Source organism: Phoenix dactylifera, chromosome 10 (assembly GCF_051530095.1).
Source record: "Phoenix dactylifera cultivar Ajwa chromosome 10, Ajwa_hap1_PhDact_Kaust_v1.1, whole genome shotgun sequence".
NCBI lineage: Eukaryota > Viridiplantae > Streptophyta > Magnoliopsida > Arecales > Arecaceae > Phoenix > Phoenix dactylifera.
In genome coordinates, this window is record NC_143199.1 from 32,755,604 (window position 1) to 32,770,836 (window position 15,233).

A 15,233-nucleotide genomic window follows, 5' to 3' on the forward strand; every position below is an offset into this window, starting at 1 on the left:
ATGGACCATTCCTGCCTCACCATCTCAGCTACAATTATCGAAAAAGAACACTCGATTGTTGCATCGTACGCTACAATTGGCCCATGGCATTAAATGGTAGTTTAATGTGGTATTTGGATGCCGAAATATCTAGCGAGCTTGATAAGATCTTTCAAGTAAAGAGTTTTCTTTTAAATTTACCTGAGAAGCTTGACAAAAAAGAGAGATGAAAAAAATCTCTAGACCGGTCCAGCCCTGGTAATCTCGGAGAAAACATGATACATCTTATCCCTACATTTTAGAGGCAAGGGGCACTGCTTGCTAGAACAACAAAAGGAACACATATGGCTATAATTCTGACTTTGATCTCCTAAGGACTGCCTTTAGCACCTTACCTCCATTCAAAACTTTGCAGGAGCACATCTTTTCAAAGACAGTTCGCTGATTTGCTTGAGATTTTCAGAAAGTCGAAATGCATGCTTCATAAGTTTCCACAGCTTACTGACTGTCATCTGATATAGGTGAAAATAAAATAGCAGCTAAACAGGAAAGAGGACAGAAATAAAGATGAGAAAACAGTAAGGCTATTCCTCTAATGAAGGAATAGGCAATAGATATCAAGTCCATATTATAATCGTACAAAATGAGTGCCGAAACTTCAAAGAAATTTAAATTATGGCAGTGGGGCTCCATTTTCTTTTTCTGGTTCAACATTCGTGAGAGGGAATCTCGCCGGCTTGTTTGCTGTTGGTGCCACGCTATCATTAAAAAGAGGGGTGTGAGAAACAATTGTTGAGAATGATTCCAAGGCATGATCATGTTATTGCACATAAATCATCTAGGATTACCTGAACCTGATTTGATCCATCAGCTTCAGCCTTCAGGATCTGGAAAAGAGGTTCAATTCTGCAAAGTGGGAAATACATGTATAAGAAAAATCATTTGTCCTACTTCTCAATTTTTTTATTTAATGCTAGCATACATAATTTTGTGCACTTATCCACTCTCAAGATAATGGGCATAAATTACATGCACATCCGTATGTATATCCTAGGCTGGAGGAATTGACTCATTCAAAAGAGTACTTGATACAAGATCCACCAGTCTCTGATCCAAATATATAGCCTATCTAAACTAAAGATATTCCCCCGTCCTTTTGATTTCATAAATTCAAAAGAATACTAGATAATTGTCCATTTAAAAGTTATTGATTTAGCCATATGTGAATGAGATGATTTGAATTGTTCTGTTGCTAAATCAATTTCAAAGTTTGTCTGACTTAAGTTAGAGGAGCAATTACAGCAAGTTCTGGGAGATACAAAATAGTTAACAATGGAATACAATGAGAAAAGGAAGAAAATCCAAGCAAACGCTGCTCCAAAGGGAAAAGAAATGTCACTTTTATCCTCCAAAAGTTTGCCCCTTTTTACTAAAAATCTTGGACAACACATAAATATAAACTCTAACAAAATTTAAGAAAAAAAATCCTGAAGTCTCTCCATAATGCGACAGGCCTTAAAGCAACTAGAGAAAAGAGAGGCAAGGAAGAATGGGTGAAAAGACACCGAAGGGAATTGGTCATCCATCTTCCATTCTCTCTCCTTTTCTTTCCTATGATCTATCCCACCCCCCACCCCCCATCCCCCAAAAAAAGGTGAAAGGCTGCAGAAGATGGCACTTATAACTTGCCACCTCAGGTCACCCAATCTCAGCCTTATGATAAAAGAACACATTGAACATAAAACCATGACATAGAACTAGCATCAAAGCCTAAAAAACTAATAAAAAAATAAAATCCAGCAGTGACCTTTAGAATATCCTGATAACATCAAATACGCATGCAAACATTTCAGACATGCATTCACATGCACAGCTGCAAGCCTTTATCTTGGAATGTTTGCTACCCATGATTCTTCAAGCAATCATGCATGAACCATACAAGTCATTTATTTATACATGCATATCAATGCAACCGTATGTATGTGTATACATATGTATATTAGAGCATAGCAAAAGAGTACAGTATTACAGCTTTCAAAATTCTTGCAATGCCATATGCAAATTTATATACAAAAGAACCATCTACACTCAACTCAACAGGGCCTTAAACGCAAACTACTTGAGGTTGGCTACATGAATCATTTTCCTTCATTTCGTTCAGTTTAGGGCTATATTTTCTGAAAGATATTAAGATATCAAGTCTTTCCTTACTACTTCATCCCATATAACTTTCGATCTTCCTCTATCACTACACATTCCTTTTATATATCAAAACAACCTTTTATACCGGTACATCCCTTAGTTTGTGTTCTACATGTCCAAACTACCTAAGTCGTCTTTCTCTCAATTTGTTCTTAATTGATACTACCTCCACCTTTTTATGAATGACTTCATTTTTTATTCTATGTTTTCTAGTATTACAACAAATTCATTTCAACATTCTTAGTCCAAACACATTCATCTTGCGCGGATTTTATTTTCTAATTATCCAACATTTTATACTATATAGCATAGCTAGTTGTATAAGTGTCCTGTAAAATTTTTCCATCACCTTGACAAATATCCTACGATCAACCTGCTTTAATCCTATAAATAACATCCTTTTCAACCTCTCTTTATAAATAATCAAATCCTAAGCACCAAAAATAATCACTTTTGGAAACTTCATGATTCTCAATTTCCATTTCACCTTCATCTTTATTTCTACTTTTACTAAAATTGCATTCCATATTTTATCTTGGTCTTACTTAACCTAAAATCTTTGAATTCTAATGCACTCCTAAATAATACCAACATACGATTAACCCTGACCTTAGTTTCATCCACTAAAACAATATCATCAACAAATAGCATACACCAAGAAATATCTTCCTTGAGCACCAACCATACCAGTAGTATTGGAACACCAAGGAATATCCACACAATGAAACATCTTTAGTTAATCATTGTAATATAGGCATGAGGCCAGAACTAAAGATCTAACTTTGGCAGCAAACATACCGGTAGTATCCTCCTGCTCCATATTTAAGGCCTCCGATTGGGAAAGAACTTCGAGAACCAACCATATTGACAAACATTATAGCAGATTTCTTGTGATCTTCAGTAAGGCCAACATATAACATATGATCCAATATAGGATTCATAAGCTGCTCACTTGTTCTTTGATCAACAAAAAATGAAGTGCACAATTCAAGGCATTATCCAAGGTTTTAATTTTGTGTACCTTAGCAATCTAGAGTACAAATGGCCCAGTTCTAGGTGTTTCCGCACACAATGGCCCACCTCATGTGATTCTACTAAACAAGAGTTGTTTGTCAACCCTACTGCCTGTTGATGCAAAGGAAAAATTATAGACAGCAAATCAAAAAACATTTATGAAACATAGTGGTGTTTGTTTTGAAAGACAAAAATGATAAAATTAACAAATAAATACTGAACTGAGGCAAGGTCTTATATGCACTGGATATTGTGATTGTAGTTTCCTATGCATTCTACCCAGATGACTATCAAACAATAAATACTATCTTAAAATCAAGGATTCAATGGTGTGTCCTAACACTTGGGATGGTGGATGACCCATCCAGTCCTATCCCGGTCATTGTCCTGTTCTGGCACTCGAGAAGGTGGGGACGCCCCACTATCCCACCAGGACTTAAATGCTTGCTTAAAATAATAGTGGCAAAAGTTAAAGTCATATGATGATAGTACATTATATTTGAAGTTTATCGAGTCAAGATCACATTGAATGCAATATGCATTTAGAAAAATAAATAAAACTGTAAAAAAACAAACATAACCAGAAAACAAGACGGGAAAAAAGCAAAGAACAAATAAAGCTCTTGACCAACAAAGTCCGTACATTCATGATGAGCACCAACAATCAGATGAATCACAGATATTTGCTTTTGTGCCTTCATTCAGCTCAGAGCCTACAGGAAAAGTAAGGATTTTAAGCATCTGTGCACTAACTTCATGATCATACTGTGTTCCAAGGCCTAAACTTAAGAGACAGATAGCAGCACCTTGAAAGCTTAATCATATTAGAATTTCAGCATTTCAGTATTATTATTCTTATAAATCAGTATCTGTCCCCTTTTTTGTATTTTGCAAACCCAATCACATAAGTGAAAAGAAGGCTGAAAATATTTTGCAAGTATAAACTGGACAATTTAGAGGTGTTACAAAACAGGGAGCTAGAAATTGATCTGATTTGATCAACACGGACTCCTCAGGCATTTTCATCACTTTGAAAAACAACTTTTTTTGACAATAATGTGAATGCAAAATACTACAAGTGAACAGAGGAATAAGCCATGCCAGCATGATTACGTAAATACTTCATTGGTACACATGCACACATATACACGAAAGAGGAGGGGAATCCAAGGCCTAAGCTTAAGAGACAGATAGCAGCACCTTGAAAGCTTAATCATATTAGAATTCAGCATTTCAGTGTTATTATTCTTATTAATCAGTATCTTTTCCCTTTTTGGTATTTTGCAAATGCAATCATATAAGTGAAAAGAATAGACTGGACAATTTAGAGGTGTTACAAAACAGGGACCTAGAAATTGATCTGATTTGATCAACACAAGCTCCTCGAGCATTTTCATCACTTTGAAAAACAAAGTTTTTGACAATAATGTGAATGCACAATGCTAGTATGATCACATGAATACTTCATTAGTACAATTGCACACGCATATACACACAAGAGGGGAAAAGGAACCACTCAAGTTATGCCATACCATACCAAACTAGACTGTACGAAGCCTACTATACTTTATCAGTTCGGTACCGGTATGCAGTACGAAGAGTGTATAAATACTCAGTATACTGAATCGGTCCCCATACCAGATGCACCGATACAATAATAGGATGGCATCTGTACAGAGCTCGGTACCGAGACATCGTACCTTGGAACCATCCCTAATAGGACTAATTGCAATAGGATAGTAAGATAGTTTCTGAAAATTTCTACTTCACATGAAATATGAGATGCAGACTCCACAAGAGGCAACATTAAAACAAAATCAACTAATTATTGGAAAACCATTAACATATGCAAAGCTATCATACATGGAAAGTGGCTCCATTGTGAACAAACTCATGTGCTAAAGGATCATTGATGAACTTGTGCAAAGGCATAACCATGTCTTCCATGTATGAATCATGGGTTCCCCTAAGCCATCACCCAAGTTTCCTAGCATCCCTCAACATTACTTTTAAAAAAAAAAGGTTAACATAGATAGTAAAAGAGGAACTAAAAATATTTCATATCGGATCCAACTACTCGGATCAATGGTGTTGGACCCCCAATCATCAGGTCACCAACCTTGTTAGAGTTGTGTGCACAACCAACACGTGATTTTTTGATAGTAAGTAGTTTAGAGATATACATTACATCCAACAACTCAAACCATCAACATGGAGGTTCTCGGTCATCTAGCCAACACCGACCTTATTTGGGTTGTTGTGTGGGCACCCACATATTAGCTACATGCACACACATAGATACATATGTATGTACATATGCACATATTATAAATATTATTTTATATTTAAATATTCTGATTCTTTTCCCACACATTTTTCAAATAACCAGAGTCTTGCTGAATTCTTAACTTCTTAACCTTGGTGAGTGGTTCCCGAATGTCAAACTTGTGACTATAGTATCCATCACTAAGCTTTGGTAGCTCAATCTATTTCCATGCTCAATTGCAACACCTAAGTTGAGGGACCAGGCAGGGCCGGCCCGAGCCCTAGGCGACCGAGGCGGTCACCTAAGGCCTTGGGCCAATGGAAGACCTCCGGAAGGCTGACCAAAAGGAAGCAAAGGCCCCATATAAAATGGGAACAGAAGCTGGCTACGAGTCTTCCCCCTTGATGGAAGGGAGGTGGAGAGTTTCTTGGCCTGCAGAAAGGCAATTTGGGAAGTTGGGGATAGTAGTTTTGTTTTGGGTGGAGACTGGAGAGAGAGAGAGAGGAGGCATTTGGTTGGCTTGATACACATGTCTGAAGCCACTCTTATCTTTCATCCCTTCTCTTTTTTGATTTTAATTTTGGTTTTCCTTCCCTCACATTACCCCTGATCCAGCAGGGCCATCAGGAAGAAAGATAGGGGGATTGGAGATGGACTTCTTGGAGGGTAGAGAAAGAAAAGGAGGGAGGGGAGGTTGAATGGCTGCTGTGCTGTGATGTTGCAGTGGCTGCTTGGGTACTCACTTGAAGGGGAGATGGTGGGATGGGACTTTTCTTAATTAGATAGAGTAAATTTCCCATAATGCCCCTACTTTCTCTCATAGAGAGGTTCCTTTCTGGACAAATTCTTTCCTTTACCTTGACCATGAAGTGCCATGGGATAACCTTTTCCTACTCTGCTCTTGCTTGACATGGCAAACAGTACTGCCAAGCATTATCTCAGTTATTTAATCAATTTTATGGGCCCTTCCTTAAGCATAATTACTTTTCCATGCTTTCATTCAAAAATTATATTAAACTGAAAAGGCTTTTTAATCTGTCTTTGTTGCATACATGCATTTTTGTTGAAATAATGTGCTTGATGGCTATTTTCATATCTTTTTTCTAAGTATTTTATACTTATTAAAAAAATTTATTATTATAAAAAAAAGGCCTCATTCACTAAATCCGCCTTAGGCCTCCAAATGTATTGGGCCGCCCCTGGGACCAGGAGATATAGGGTTTTGAGTTATATTTGTCAAGGATGAGAATCTTAAATGAAAGGGAGGGGGGGGGGGGGGGGGGGGGGGGGGGGGGGGCTCCATAATTTTACTTTCCTGACCATGTGCTGCAAATGAACCATCTGGGTCTGTGGTTTAATAGTGGTTCAGACAGGTTTTCTTCAGTCTTGGGTTTTGAGTCAGCCCGACCCTGAACAGTCAACAAGAGATGGGTCGAGCAGGTCGACCCAACCAGGTCACTGAAAATTGCTTTTTACTACATTCATCTGGCTTGGTTGGGCCCTCCACATTGCCTGACAATCTAAACAATAAACCATCATAGGCCTTATGCCATCTAGGAGTTCAAAGCTCACATGAAGCATTTTCTGCTGCTACAGAATAACCACCACCATGTTTAACTCATACAAGCATCCCTTCTTATTAATGATATTCTAATCCTTTTGTTATATGTTAAATATTTGTATCAAGTACTCTTTATAATCCCTTTTCCTTTTTGCATTTTAACATAATTTGAATAGATGCTTCAAATGTGTTCCAGCTTCTGTCTTTTCAAGAGAATTGATTGACCTGCATTGCCTCAAGCTACAAGAATCAAGCTTGTAAAATGGTAAAGGAGCATGTTGACTACTTTGTGGTACTGCATCAACTGAGCAGATTTTTTGGACATCTATAGTTATCAAATGTCCATCAAGATCTTAATTGTAATATAGTGTAGATCGGGCATAATTACCTTGGATCAAAATGCAATTTGTCATAGGAGTGCAGACTTTCTTGAGCACTTGTGTAAAGCTTTCCCACGAAACTGTGAGAGAGAGAGAGAGAGACTACTGCCACCAACAACAATGCCAGAACTATTTACCAGCAGAAATATGTCCAACCCTCAATCCTGGGACATGTAAAAAGAATAACAGATCCTTTAGAGTTGATTAAATCTTCTCTGATTCCACTTTCACTTGAAGAATCGGCCCAATTCCTAACAATGCTATCACACTGGAAGAAATCATCTTCATCGGAAGAAACAGGAGATGAAGCAGAACTGAAAGACACAAAAAATCCAAATGTATTAGTCCACTTATCATATATGCATCGTGTAGGATTCATCATTGACTAGTGAAACACAATCCAAGTATTCTAAAAAATCAGAATGTCCATGTTATGTGAAGTAAGGGTTTGAAAGAAAATAATTGAGAAGGTGGAAAGATAGAAAGGCTTAATGAAGTACACTCATACTGCTAATATTGAACTACTGAATCATCTGGAATCAGTCCTCCACAAAACGACTTTAGAGTAAGAGTAATATCAAGACAAAACAATAAGTAAACATATTTCAGATAAGTCTTTCTTAACCTGACAATTTTGAGGTTACAGTAATTTCAAGACAAACTAGAAAAGGACAAATGTTTCACACTACTTTTTCTTAACCTAAAAAATTTGAGGAAGTTTCAACTTAATAAGATATGCACGGAGAATTATAGTCCAGAATTTAGACATTGCTCGAGACTATAAAATTTCCTCAGGTCTTATACAAAACCGCTATACGGAAGATCAATAGTATAAAATAAAATAAACATATACAAAAATAACTTCCAGGCATAACCTGTCCATCTAATACTTCTAGTTAACAAATACTCCATTGGCAGGTAAGTTTAAGGGGAAATTACAGGATGTGACAGGGAACAAGTTCATCAAGTGGCAAGAAAAATAATGATGTTGAACTCGAGAAAATATTGAGATACACTATTAACATGATGTTACAATGAGAAAATTAAAGAAAGCTACATATGTGATAAAAAGATGGACCAAATTAAGAGAGTAGAAAATGCTTTAAAATGTCAAAAAAAAGTTGTCCATATAAAAATGCTTGAAAAGAAAAGGAGGAAAGAAGGAAAAAAGAAGAAGAAGAAGAAGATGCTATAAACAGTCATACCCAATGAAAGAACTATCACTAACATGGCAAATATGTAAGTCCATGTCATTCCTTTGCTTCCTGTCCAGCTATATCTACACAAATAAAAAGGCAGAAAACACTTCATACGAATAATGATTAAGAACTGGCAAAAAAGACAGCAGAAGGAAGGAGTGCGAAGTATGTGCAATAATAGAAGTTGCAACTTGCACCAGTAGGAGAATAATCCATAACAATGTTTGAAAAAAAAAAGAATGAAAAGACAACAAAGCATCTCATCCAAAAACAAGCTGAGAGCCACAAAATAAAATTTTAGAAATATAAGCACAATATTGAACACAAAATAATTCAACATACAAAACTCTGGCGTATAAAATCCATTCATACCATCTTTTCAAAATATTGACCACAAAAATTAACTATTATTCCCAGCTAAAAGAAGAAAAGATATAGGTGACAAAATTTGAGTGGCCAATTTACCACCAGGGAATGGATTCGTGAAGAATTACATGCATCCATGAAGCCAATTTGCCCTTTTTTGTTAAGCCTTTCTTCATGTGCACTGCACTTTGGCAGCAAAAGTTCTTATTTATTATTACCGCTCCAGCAAGCAAGCTTTTTTTTCAAAATAAAAATAATAATATAGATTGTTAATGAAACAATGGCAGAAGGTAGATGGTAACAATACAGTTTCCAGAATCACATTGCGCATTTTCTTATTTTTTTTAAAAAAAAAAGAGAGAAAAAAAAGGAAAGGCCAAACCCTGTTAGCACAGCAGAAACCAGAATATCGCTAACGGATATCGCGTTGATCATGAATGAATTGTCAAAGAACGAGATTAAGATCCAACTTTCCCATACATGAATCAGACAAAACCTATGATAAGACCGAGCGAGCCAGCATAAGAAAGTCCTGAGAAAGTACTTCCAAGAATCTCATACAAGAAGCAGGTATCCATCAAGAAATCGAGCAAACCTTGACCAGTTCCACAAATAATCCCAATCCAAACCAGCGGCAGCGCGATTCCCGGACATTCCAACGACAATCGAAGGGAATAGAACGGAATGGAAGGACGAACGGGACCGAGGAGATAGAACGAAATGTTTAACGAATCAAACGGAGCACAGTCCTAGCAGAAAAGGGGGAAATCTTTGGAGGGAAAAGAAAAGAAAAGAACCAAAGAAAGAAAAGAACAAAAGAAAGAAATTGCTTGCGAGATTAGAACACCTGGCCGAATTCGAAGGGAGCAACCCCAGGAAAAGCTCCCATGCAAACCCAAACAAGGACGCAATTCCCAAACAAGAGAGAGAGAGAGAGAAAGGGCAAAAAGAAAAAAGATTGAAGGTGGGGGTCCAGAAGAGTTCACCGGCCTCCTATTTTGGACACCTCATGCTCATACGTCCGCGCGGCGTGTTCGAAATCCGGCGGGCAGAGAGCCCGCCGGAAGAGAAGCCGCAGAAACTAACATCGGAGGCCTATTCCTCCTCCTCCTCCTCCTCGTGGGCCACGCCGCAGCAGAAGGAAGGAGAAGAGGGAAAGAGATTTATTCCTCCAGCCGACAACGACGAATCCCGGGCTGGAAGGAAGAAAGCTTAGAAAGGGGAGGATCGCAACCCTAATCTCTCTCTCTCTCTCTCTCACCAGCGGGGGAATGGATCATCTTTTGCTCGGACCATTTTATCGGACGCTGGAAGGAAACCGGTTGAGAGGATGACCCGGGGCCGACTAGCCCCCGCATGACCGGACCTCGGGTTCTTTTCTTTTTTCTTCTTTTTTTCTTTTTTTTGGTACGCTAGCGCTCATACGAATCTGACATGAGGATTGCTAACTGAGTCAGAGGGACAAAATATTCTACAACGATGAAGAAAAAGGTATATAGCATTTTTTAAAAAAAAAATTTAAAATAATAAGCAGCAAAGGAAGCGACTCAGCCAGTAACTTTGTTCGCCTTCCGGAACACATGGTCAACTTGAAAGACATCACACTCTTGCTGTAACCGCCGGACGTTCTCTAGAAGCGAATGGTCGAAGACACCAGGCCCCTCCTGTAGAATCCACTCAACTACCTCTATTGAGTCTCCCTCCAAGATGATACACTGGGCCTCCGGAACTCATCTTGCATAGAAGACACCTTCCCATGCGGCCCTGAGCTCGGCCCCCAGAACAGATGACTTGAAGGTGCGTCGCCCACCGGCCACAATCAGTCTGAACTCGTGATCTCTAATCACAAAGGCAGCACCCATGCCTCCTCCACCAACGGATAGACCACCATCAAAGTTCACCTTAAGATGGCCGGGGGTGGGGGCTCCTAGGATGTTAGTACATATCTAGGCGCTATAGCAGCAGAAGGGAAACTCCAGATGTCCCTAGCCAACCCAAATGAAGCAATCATAGTAACCTCAGATACCTTACTAGCCTGACAAATAGCTCTATCCACCACAGCCCTTATAGAAGCTCTCCTGTTCTCAAAGACTCTGTCATTGCGATCCAGCTAAATGTGATAAGCCATATAGGCACTAGCAATGCCGAACTCGAAGCCTGAAAGGCAGACCCCGGTTCAGGAGGCTACTTTGTGACCCTCCAAAACTCTCTACTAAACTGGGAACTAATAACCTATTCGATTCTAGATCTAGACCAGGTCCTAGCCCAGGGATGATTGATGCTTATCATTCGAACCAACCCGATTCTCGACCAAGTCATCTCGTTGAACTGAGTGATCGACTGATCTGATATTCCATGTGTCGGATAAGTGGAGATACTTTGGAGGATTTTATGGATTTTTGTTTTTGGATCCAGCTGTGCATGCCCAAGATGTTTGTGTTTATTAGTATTCTTTGGGCTGGTTTTGTACTTGAAATCTAAGATCTGATTGAAATTTGGGTCTAGCCTTCATCTAACCCAAATCCTAAATTGAAGCTCCCCAGTAAGTCCATTCTCCATACCGTCTCGATCGAGGCATATGCCTCAAGCAGCACCCTCTCCCCGCACCACACCCGAGCCATGCACACATATATCATCTCCTCCACCTCCCTGAATTAAATCCCCACTAATCCTTGGCGTGGTAAACCAGGGTTAGGGTTTGAGATAGTAACCTTCGGCCACCTGCAACAATGGAGAGGGAAAGGTAATAAAAAGTTTGGATCTTGGGACAATCACACTCCTTAGAATAGAATAGGTTAAGAGATCAGCATCCCCCTTAATGCTTTCCCCCGTTGCCTCATGATCATTCCTTTTTGCCCCTCTCCCTCCTCGACACCCCCCAGCACAGCTTCTTCGCTTACTTCCTCGACTTCAACATTTTTGTTGCATCACCTCCAGCATTGCCTTTGCCACCTCCCTGACTTCCCAATACATGAAAAATCTCTATGAGGAGCTTCACATTGGATCAAGCTTGTTTTGACTTTGGGACAAGCTAGACTTCGGGCACAATTATTTTGGGCTTAAGTTTGACCTGAGATCCACATATTTTTGAATCAGACTAGTAGAAGATAGCCTCTCCCTACCTGACTCCAACCCTGGCATATAGAGAAAGATCAAAGAGTATAGTAAGGGTAGCAAAATGGTCGGGGTGACCTGTGACCCAACCCAATCTGACCCGCTCTAAAGGATCTATAGGACCAAATCGGGTTATCAAATTCTAACCCAATATTTCGAGTCAGACTTGGGTTTGCTGAATTCTAACCCAAGCCGATCCGTTTGATTTCTGGATCTTCTAGTCTATAATCTGATCTGACCCGACCCAAACCCAATATGCCCATTAGGGGATCGATAGAGAGGGTGGGGGGGAGAGGCGCAATTGAGTAGGGTTAACCAGTTAAGTCAGTCTCTAATCTCTCCCGACCCAACTCTGTCTCTATTCTCTCCAGAGTCCCAATTGCTAACTCTTCCAAACTCCCAATTCCCAAATCAAGTCATGAATCTCTAAATACCTCAAAGAATCCAAATCGATCTCTCCCTTCCTTTGAAACAGTCATGCACTCGTGCTTCAAAAACCTAGATCCTTTGATCCTTGATCGGTCTCTTCGACATTTTAATAGGTTGATCATGCATTCTTGCCATCTGGCAACTTTGGTGTGCTTCGAAACGGTCTCTTGAGATATCCCCCTCCTCCACCATGCCGACCAGATCTTCGAATATTACTCTTTTATCCTTCCTTTGAAACCCTAGGTCTTCTCCTACCCTATCCCCTTCCATCCTCCCTTCTTCCTCCTCTGGATGCTATCTTGCTTCAATCTCAAGCATCATCCTCCCTTCTTGTTACCTTGCTCCTCTAGATCTATCCCTCTCATTGCTATTGTGGCATGGAGCCCTTAAGCCCCAATCCATCGTTACAAACCAAACCTTGGAGCCCTAGGATTTTAATCTCAATGCTAGAGAGGATGCTTGCTTGCTTGTTTCCTGATTAGTACATATAAAGTAGGGCTAAATTTTGTTTTTCCATGTATGCTATGTTTAAAGATTCTCTCATTGGCTCTATGTTTCCAATGCTGGAGCTTTTGCGATCAATTTGTAATTTAATTAGCATGTGTATTATGACCATCATGAGCACCGAGAACTTACTCATTTCTGGTTGCTCTGTATTCCTTCTTTTCTATTTGTCTTTCTTTCCTTTTTTTATAGTGTTCGTATCTGTATGTTTTGACTTTTGATTGATTTATATTGCATGTTTTAGATTTGAATTGAGTTATTGATTTTACTTCTGAAGCATACCTTTTCAATTCTATTGTATGCATTGGAATCGAACGTCTGCATCTTTCCAAAGAATTCTTGGAATAGACGAAGGTTGACTTTTTAGGTTGCGGAGTGGAAAATATGATCAATTTTTATTGTGTTTGGGATGTAATCTCTTTTCCAAAATCTCCATTGAGCTGAATATTTACAGTATTAGGAACCTTTAAAGGACAGAGATGCAACCTAGTGCTTTACTTAAATTCATTAAATTCAAGTTAATAGTGTAGGATTCATTGTGGAAACCTTTTGATTTTTAAAGGAAAAGCATTTTCTTGGGCTGATGTTCATGAGCTTATCCCGAGACACAAGGAAATTGAGAAGACATAAAGAAACTTTGTCAAAATCATTGCCTAGGTGCCTAGATATGTCGAAGTCATTTTGTGTTTCATTTTTTGGTTGCTATTTTAATTAACGTTGATTTGTCAAAATCATTGTTATGTTAAACTACATCTCTCATGTAATTTTCCAAATTTAAGTGCACAATCTATAAGTTTCTTGGCTATCATTTATTACTGTGTCAAAATCTGTTGGCTGCTTTTCTTAGCGATGTTGGAATTCATTCTATGTGAAAAATCAGAGACCTTTTAGATTTGTTACACCAGAAAAATGGTGAATTTGGAAAATTGGAGAGTGAAATGTCCCATTATGGGTTATTGTTATGTTGTAGGCCTCACATGTGGATGTGTAAAATGTGTTCCTCATACCAATCTTGTCTATGTTGTACCATGAATGGGTTACTGTTACGATAGGTTGACAACTAATCTGGGTTGAACGACCTCGATTTGATCCAGATCCAAATTATTCAAGTTGAGACCGGTTTATGTATGGATCTGACCCAACATAGGTTGAGACCGGTTTATGCATGGATCCGACTAAACCCGAATGATCTATTCGGTTTAAAATTGTGGCCCCAACCTGATCTTTAATTGGGTTAGGTTTGGATTTAACATTAGGATCTGCACAAGGAATCAGATCGGGCTGAGGTCACTTGTGACCTAGTCTTACTCGACCCATTTGCCCTCCTTAGTGCAGTACATAAAAATCATAGTCAATAATGTGACACTTTGACACTTCGTTTATACGGAGAAAATGTTTTATAAAAAACTAAGTAAATACAATTTGACAATATCTTGCTTAAAAAATAAAAGAACCTGTTGGGGGAGATAATGGACACCTCTACTTCGGGCCAAACCTACCTTCTTGACCTCGGAACAAGTCGAGGAGAACAACAGCAACCCCAACTGAGTAGCTGACCAACCAAAGCGAGTGACTTCGACCCCGACAGAGAAGCCAATTAGCTAAGGAGAAGAATCAATATGTGATGGCAAAGACTGACATTCCTAACAGCCTACTACTCTAGCAGCCTACAGTCATGGCAGCACCATGACTTGTGCCCCACCAACACTGCATACTTTCTACGCAGACTGACTTACATGCCGCGGCCGTACAACCGGCCATTACCTCGCTATCTTTCCAACCCACGTCGGGTCAGATAACGATAAAATAAGCTCTCCTATATAAAGGGACAGCCAGAGGTAGCTTGGGTACTTAAGATACAATGCTATATTTTACTCAGAGAGAGCACACTTTGCTGAGATCTCTTCCTTCTACACTATTGTCTTGTTATTCTAACTTAAGCATCAAAGGATTCTCCGCTGGAAACTTTCTGGCAAATGGACTTTTTTGTAAGCCATTTTTAGAGAAGCACAGCACCCGACACATCAACCGACCTGTTCAGCTCGCCTCCAGCCGACGTCACGGTCGATCGAGCGATGCTCCCACTTCGATTCAGATTCAGCAGCAATAAAACATCTAGTATGAATATGGGACTAGTTCAAAAGTAATAATTTCCAAGCAGACATGGGCCATGAGTAACGATCACACGAACGGCATCCTCTCTCATATCATCTATCAAG

The 15,233-nt window shown here is 39.2% G+C and overlaps 1 long non-coding RNA gene across 4 annotated transcripts; it reads right to left on the bottom strand.

The window, feature by feature from the left end:
* Positions 1-435: 435 nt before the first annotated feature.
* LOC103719790 (uncharacterized) lies at positions 436-10,240 on the bottom strand. 4 transcript variants are annotated; one of them, XR_015969550.2, is made up of 7 exons: positions 9,563-10,237; positions 8,608-8,681; positions 7,411-7,716; positions 3,203-3,306; positions 2,980-3,076; positions 828-885; positions 436-737 (listed from the first exon to the last, which is right to left on the bottom strand). It is a non-coding gene; the product is annotated as an uncharacterized LOC103719790 (long non-coding RNA). The 4 variants fall into 4 exon arrangements; XR_016396734.1 differs by lacking the exon at positions 9,563-10,237 and adding an exon at positions 3,839-3,908 and having other exon boundaries at positions 548-737; positions 8,608-9,398; XR_016396733.1 differs by lacking the exons at positions 2,980-3,076; positions 3,203-3,306 and adding an exon at positions 3,839-3,908 and having other exon boundaries at positions 8,631-8,681; positions 9,563-10,240.
* Between the last annotated feature and the right edge of the window lie 4,993 nt (positions 10,241-15,233).